The sequence below is a fragment of the Austrofundulus limnaeus genome, unplaced genomic scaffold (genome assembly GCF_001266775.1).
Source record: "Austrofundulus limnaeus strain Quisiro unplaced genomic scaffold, Austrofundulus_limnaeus-1.0 Scaffold1, whole genome shotgun sequence".
Lineage (NCBI taxonomy): Eukaryota > Metazoa > Chordata > Actinopteri > Cyprinodontiformes > Rivulidae > Austrofundulus > Austrofundulus limnaeus.
Genome location: NW_013952403.1, coordinates 7,018,085 through 7,025,149, shown reverse-complemented (window position 1 = coordinate 7,025,149; position 7,065 = coordinate 7,018,085). Strand labels below are relative to the sequence as shown.

At 40.6% G+C, this 7,065-nt stretch overlaps 1 pseudogene; it reads left to right on the top strand.

Annotated features, from left to right (window-relative positions):
* The first annotated feature begins 444 nt into the window (after positions 1-444).
* On the top strand, positions 445-4,274 carry LOC106514176 (protocadherin alpha-10 pseudogene; annotated as a pseudogene).
* The last annotated feature ends 2,791 nt before the right edge of the window (positions 4,275-7,065 follow it).

Genomic DNA, 7,065 nt, shown 5'->3' with positions numbered 1-7,065 from the left:
ATATATATATATATATTCTGATAATTGCTGTTTTTGTTTGTTTGGTAAATGATGGTGTTTTGTGTGAGAATAACTGTAGGATGTAACTTAACTAAATTGTTCTCAATATTTTAGTTACTGTTGGATTCGTTGGTTTAAATATATATATACACACATTTATTTTTGTTTATTTGTTCTTATCATTTCATCAGAGGATGCGTGCAGTAATTGTCCATCACCACACGGTGACACTTGAGACCACGGCATTTTAGCAGTTTTTTTCCACACATTCACTCCACCCTGAAAATAGGAGGACGGTGTGTTTTGTTGGTCTTTGTTAGAAAAAGTCGATGGACTGGAGAGACCTGGAGCGTCCAACCGCATGACAAAATTCAAACTAATGGCTGTTTTGCTTGACAGTTGAGGCTTGTTCATTTTTATTTTATTTTTTGAATGAATGCAATCATGCGTTTCTCAAGAGAGACGAGCCCTTTTCCAGCTTGCATTGTGCTCGCGCTGCTGAGCTGTGGCTGGGAAGCCGTCTCAGCTGAGCTTTCATATTCCATCTTTGAGGAACTAAACCCCGGGACTTCAGTTGGAAATATCGCCAAGGATCTAAACATAAACGTGCAGGATTTGGAGTCTCGTGCGTTCCTGCTTGTTGGTGCCTCGAAAAGAAAATATTTCGATGTAAATTTAAAAACGGGCGTTCTTTATGTCAGTGAAAGAATCGACCGGGAGGAGCTTTGCGCAAAGGCAACAGCATGCACCGTGAGTATAGAGGCTGTGATAAACAACCCGATGAAGCTGTACCGGATAGAGATAACAGTTAAAGATGTAAATGACAACGCTCCGGTTTTCTCTGAGAATTTACAAACAATCGAGGTGCCTGAAAATACTTTACCAGGCGTCAGATTTGGACTTCTAGGAGCGTCGGATCTAGATGTTGGCATAAATAATGTAAATACGTACAGATTAAGTAACAACGAATATTTTTCATTAGAAATTCACAAAGGAGGTGAAAGTGTGTCTGTTGAGCTCGTGCTGCAAAAGTCCTTAGACAGGGAGACTCACTCTGTAATAAAACTCACCCTGACTGCAGTAGATGGAGGAAATCCATCTAAGTCGGGGACGTCACAAATCATTATCACTGTATTAGACATTAATGACAACCACCCTGTATTCAGTATGTCTTTATACAAAGTTCAGATTGCTGAAAACGTCTTAGAAGGAACAACCGTAATCATTCTAAATGCCACAGATGCAGACGAAGCTTCAAACGGGGAAATTGAATATTCATTGAGGAAGAAAGGGCAAGATCGAGTTTTAGATTTATTTCAAATTGACTCCAAATCGGGTGCAATTCTAGTCAAAAGTAAAATAGACTACGAGAAAAGTCCTGCTTTAGAGATCCACGCACAGGCGAGTGACAGAGGCCAGCCTTCCATGTCTGCTCGCTGCAAAGTGCTGGTGGAGGTGCTGGACCTGAACGACAACGCTCCTGAGGTCACTGTGACGTCACTGCTAAACACAGTGAAAGAGGACGCGACTGTAGGAACAGCTGTAGCGCTTGTGTCTGTGCTGGACAGAGATGGAGGAAAAAACGGGGCAGTGAAAGCTGTAATTGCAAACGAGAGTCCCTTTAAACTGGAAACAAACTATAAGAANTCTTTCTTGCATGCAATGTAATAAATATAGAAGACCATGAGGGGGAGATATAGACCATAACATGGTTAATAAAGCGCTGTGATCCGTTCCTATTTAAAAGAGCATGCTTCTGTCTTACTGGGCTGACACAAAGAAAACATAAACGCAGAAAGAACACAGGCACGGTGGATTATATCTAAAGAAAGGGTTTCTTTTTTGTATTTGGCCTTCAGACAATTGTTTTTTTATCATTCTGGATTCGTTTCCGATCGGATTATGTATTTAATGAACAGACATCCTCCGATGGATTTTGTCCTTTTTTTATTGTTCACTTGCGGCTGGACGGTGGTGTTCGGTCAGCTCTCTTACWCAATATCTGAGGAGGTAACGCAGGGCACATCTGTGGGGAACATCGCCAAAGATCTGAACCTCGCTGTCCAGGAGCTGGAGCCTCGCGTGTTTCAAATTGTGACAGGGGCCAAGAGAAAACATTTTGAGGTAAACCTGAAGACGGGTGTTCTCTTTGTCACGGACAGGATAGACAGGGAGGAGCTCTGCGCAAAAGCGGCCAAATGCACCGTGAGCGTGGAGGCGGTGATAAACGCTCCTTTGAAGCTTTACCGTTTGGATATAAATATCATTGATGTAAATGACAATTATCCGWCATTCACGACTAGTTCTCAAAACATAGAGATAGCTGAAAGCACGTTGCCTGGGACTAAATTTCTTGTGTTATCAGCCTACGATGCTGATGTGGGCAAAAACGATATCAGCACTTATAAGCTGAGCACAAATGATCATTTTTCTCTAACCGTGAACAAAGGAGACAGAGTGTCTGCTGAGCTGYTCCTCCAGAAGCCTTTAGACCGAGAGAAACAGCCCGTTATCAAACTCACGCTGACTGCTGTGGATGGAGGGACACCTCCAAAATCAGGAACGTCACAATTAATCATTAAAATATTAGATGTAAATGATAACGTTCCGATATTTACTAAAACTTTGTATAAAACGAGCCTTACTGAAAACGCGCCCCTCGGCACGTCAGTAATAACTGTAACAGCGACAGATGACGACGAAGGACCGAACGCAGAGATTTCATATTCACTGAGCAGCAAAGATCAAGATCACGTATTAGATTTGTTCCAAATCAACGAGCAGACAGGTTTGATCACAGTTAAAGGGAACATTGACTTTGAGGAGCACCCTGCTTTTGAAATCCGCGTTCAGGCCACCGACAGAGGCTACCCACCTATGACGTCACAGTCCAAGGTGCTGATAGAAGTGAATGACGTAAATGACAACACTCCTGAAATAGCTGTAACCACACTGATTAACACAGTAAAGGAGGATGCGATTATAGGCACAGCTATTGCGCTTGTGTCAGTGCTGGACAGAGATGGAGGGAAAAACGGAATCGTTCACTGTAGCATTAAAAACGGCAGTCCCTTCAAACTGGAAACTAATTATAAAAATTATTACTCACTAGTTGTTGACGGGCAGCTGGACAGAGAGGTTGATTTGTATTATAACATTACAATCGTAGCATCAGATGAGGGGATTCCAGCTCTGACTAGTGCAAAAGATTTCACTGTTTATGTTTCCGATGTAAATGATAACGCACCTCTATTTTCAGAGACTGAAATAAATGTTTATTTGAAAGAGAACACTCCTGTTGGCACTGTTTTAGAGAAGTTGTCTGCTCATGATGGCGATGTAGATCAGAATGCGCAGGTGAGCTATTCAATTGTTGAAACTAAAGGTAACAATTTGCCACTATTAACAATGGTGAATATTAACTCAGAGACTGGAGACATAATCAGTCTGCAGGCTTTTAACTATGAGGAGCTAAAAACATTTCAGTTTAAAGTTCAGGCCACAGACTCTGGTGTTCCTCCGCTCAGCAGCAACGTGACTGTAAATGTTTTAATCCTGGATGAGAATGACAACAGTCCCACTATTCTGGCTCCTTATTCTGAGCTCGGTTCTGTTAACAGTGAGAGCATCCCCTATTCTGCTGAGGCAGGACTTTTTGTGACAAAGATCAGGGCTGTGGACGCAGATTCTGGATACAATGCGCTGCTTTCTTATCACCTGTCTGAGCCCAAAGGAAACAACCTGTTCAGGATTGGAACCAGCACCGGGGAGATCAGGACTAAGAGGAGAATGAGCGACAACGACCTGAAAACTCACCCCTTGGTGGTGCTGGTTTCTGATAACGGAGAACCTTCTCTGTCAGCTACTGTGTCTGTTGATGTGGTGGTGGTTGAAAGCTCAGCTGACATCCAGACTCCATTCAGACACGTGCCTATAAAGGAGGACAGCTTCTCTGATCTCAACCTGTATCTGCTGATCGCCATCGTGTCGGTGTCGGTGATCTTTCTGCTGAGTCTCATCAGTTTAATAGCTGTCAGATGCCACAGGACAGACGGCTCTTTCAGCAGGTARAGCGCCCCAATGATCACCACCCACCCTGADGGGAGCTGGTCTTACTCTAAAGCTACTCAGCAGTATGACGTGTGTTTCAGCTCAGACACACTGAAGAGTGACGTAGTYGTTTTCCCCGCCCAGTTTCCACCTGTAGATGCTGAACTCATCAGTATTAACGGAGGAGACACTTTTACCAGAACTCAAACTTTACCTACATCAGAGAAGGTAAGAGCATAGCTAAACCTTTTTTTTCCCTTGCTGTCTTTTTCTAAGGGTTGTAAAATGAGAAAAAAATATGTATCAGGTTTACAAGAGGTTTTATGATTTTAAATGTAATGGGTTCTTTTATTTCTATGTTAGTTCTGCCTTTGTCAGACACAATACATTTGAGTCGCTCTCCATTGTGCTAATCAAAAGCACTCTTATCGTATGCTCCCCTGTCCCGTTGACATGCATTATGCTTTTTTTTTTAGCAAATTTTACTTCTTTGAAAATGATTCACTTTTTGATGCTGTATTTGTTTATTGTTTTAATATTTTACCTGATACATTTACTGTATCGGCAAATATTTKAGCAGAGAGAGCACACCTGCTCTATGACCCTTCAGTCACGCATGTAGTTGCGTGTAGGCCTACATTTTGCGAAATCCAAATGTTCCAAAACATTTGAACATGTAATAGTTGCCATGGTAACTGGAACATTGTGATTAGGCATTTATGAAATAAATAAATAAATGACCTGGTTAATAATCAGGTGAGCATCAAAATATAACTTTTTTAAATAATTTGACAACATCAATATTTCTTTCAGTTGTTATTTCTTTAAAATAAATGGGGAAATCTTGTGTGTAGACAGAAAAAATAGACAAAGTCATCAAAGACAACCTCCATGATGGATGAAATCATGCTTAATCATGCAGAAAGCAGTGGCTTCATCCGTTGAATGTATTTTAAAATAATGATAAACATATTAAATGCTCTATATTTTTATGTAAATCAGTAGTTTCATATTTACATAAAGCGACAATAGAATTGATTGCATCTTTAATTTATTTTAGAAAAAAAATCAGTATCCGTTTTCATCCTTTTGTTATTATGATTTTTTTTACTGCGCGACTGTCCTATTTTTTGTTGCTAATCCATGTGATGTGATTTTATGCTGGTTGTAGTTTCGGCGTATGTCCACACGAGGACAATGTAGACCATCACATCTGAGCCTCCTCTTTGTGTCTGGACTCCTCCCAGATTGAGAGAATGATGATTCAAACAAAGAGAAGGGTAGAGAGAAGCCTTGACATAAGGACGAGTTGTGATCAGATTGCATAGGATGCTCTTTGTTTCTCTTTTTTGTGCCATTTGAGGACATCTATATTTGACTTCTTTGCTTTGGCTGGAATATGTYTTTTCTGGGCAGATCGAGCTCTGTGTGGATTTATCTTTTGCTCATACTGCTGGGGTTTTACTGGGAAGCGGCTTTAGGGCAGCTCTCCTACTCCGTTTCTGAGGAGGTGAATGTCGGGACTGTTGTTGGAAATATTGCCAAAGATCTCAACCTTAATGTCCAGGATCTTGAATCCCGGATGTTTCAGATCGTTGCTGGATCAAAGAGAAAATTCTTTGAGGTAAATGCAAAATCTGGTGCTCTCTTTGTTAACGAGAGGATAGACAGGGAGGAGCTCTGCGGTGATGAAGCCAAATGCTCTCTGAACACTGAGGCAGTAATAAACAATCCACTGAAATTATACAGGGTTGAATTTGTTGTTTTAGACGTTAATGATAATTCCCCTAATTTTCTAAGCGCGTCTCAAGTGATCAACATCAGTGAGAATGCTGCAGCAGGGACAAAATTCCCACTGCACCCTGCTCGAGATGCAGACGTGAGTAAAAATTCAGTAAACACTTACAGACTGAGTCAAAATGAACACTTTGCTCTTGTTACTCATAAAGGAACCAGTATCACACCAGAACTGGTGCTTCAAAAGGTTTTAGACAGAGAGAAACAGCATGTGATTGAACTCATGTTAACTGCTATAGATGGAGGAACACCTGCAAAATCAGGATCTATGACAATAATAATAAATGTATTAGATAATAATGATAATGCACCTGTTTTCAGTCAAAATCTGTATAAAGTCAAAATACATGAAAATGCTAAGTTAGGAACATCTATAATAACAATGAATGCAACAGATTTAGACGATGGCCCAAATGGACAGGTGACATTCTCATTTAGTGAAATGGGTCATGAGAAACAAAGTCAACTGTTTATGATAAATCCAAGTACAGGGACTGTAACAAACAAAATGAATATTGACTATGAAGAGAAAAGTGCTTTTGAAATTCGAGTTCAGGCCAGTGATGGGGCCTCATCTCCTCTCACCTCACATGCAAAGCTCCTAATTGAAGTYTTAGATGTGAATGACAACACTCCTGAAATCACAGTAACTTCTCTGTTAAACACTGTTAAAGAAGATTCCTCCGCTGGCACAGCTGTTGCTCTTGTTTCAGTATCTGATAAAGACAGTGGCAAAAATGGCTTAGTGAATTGTAAAATATTGAACACTGTCCCTTTTAAATTAGAATTAAATTATAAGAACTACTATTCATTAGTTGTGGACGGTCCCCTGGACAGAGAGAAAGAAGCTCAGTATAATATCAGCATCACTGCRACAGATGAGGGCAGCCCACCTCTCTCCAGCACCAGAATCATTCAGGTCCATGTTTCTGATGTCAATGATAACAAACCTCATTTCACGGAAAACATCATTAATGTCTTTATTAAAGAAAATGGTCCAATAGGAGCAGTAATTAAAACAGTAACAGCTGTTGATGCAGATGTTGARCGGAATGGTCAGGTTAGTTACTCACTTCTACATGATAACAGTAACTCGCTGCCAACAAAGATAAATATTAACTCAGAAACTGGAGACATAATCAGTCTGCAGTCTTTTGACTATGAGGAGCTAAAAACATTTCAGTTTAAAGTTCAGGCCACAGACTCTGGTGTTCCTCC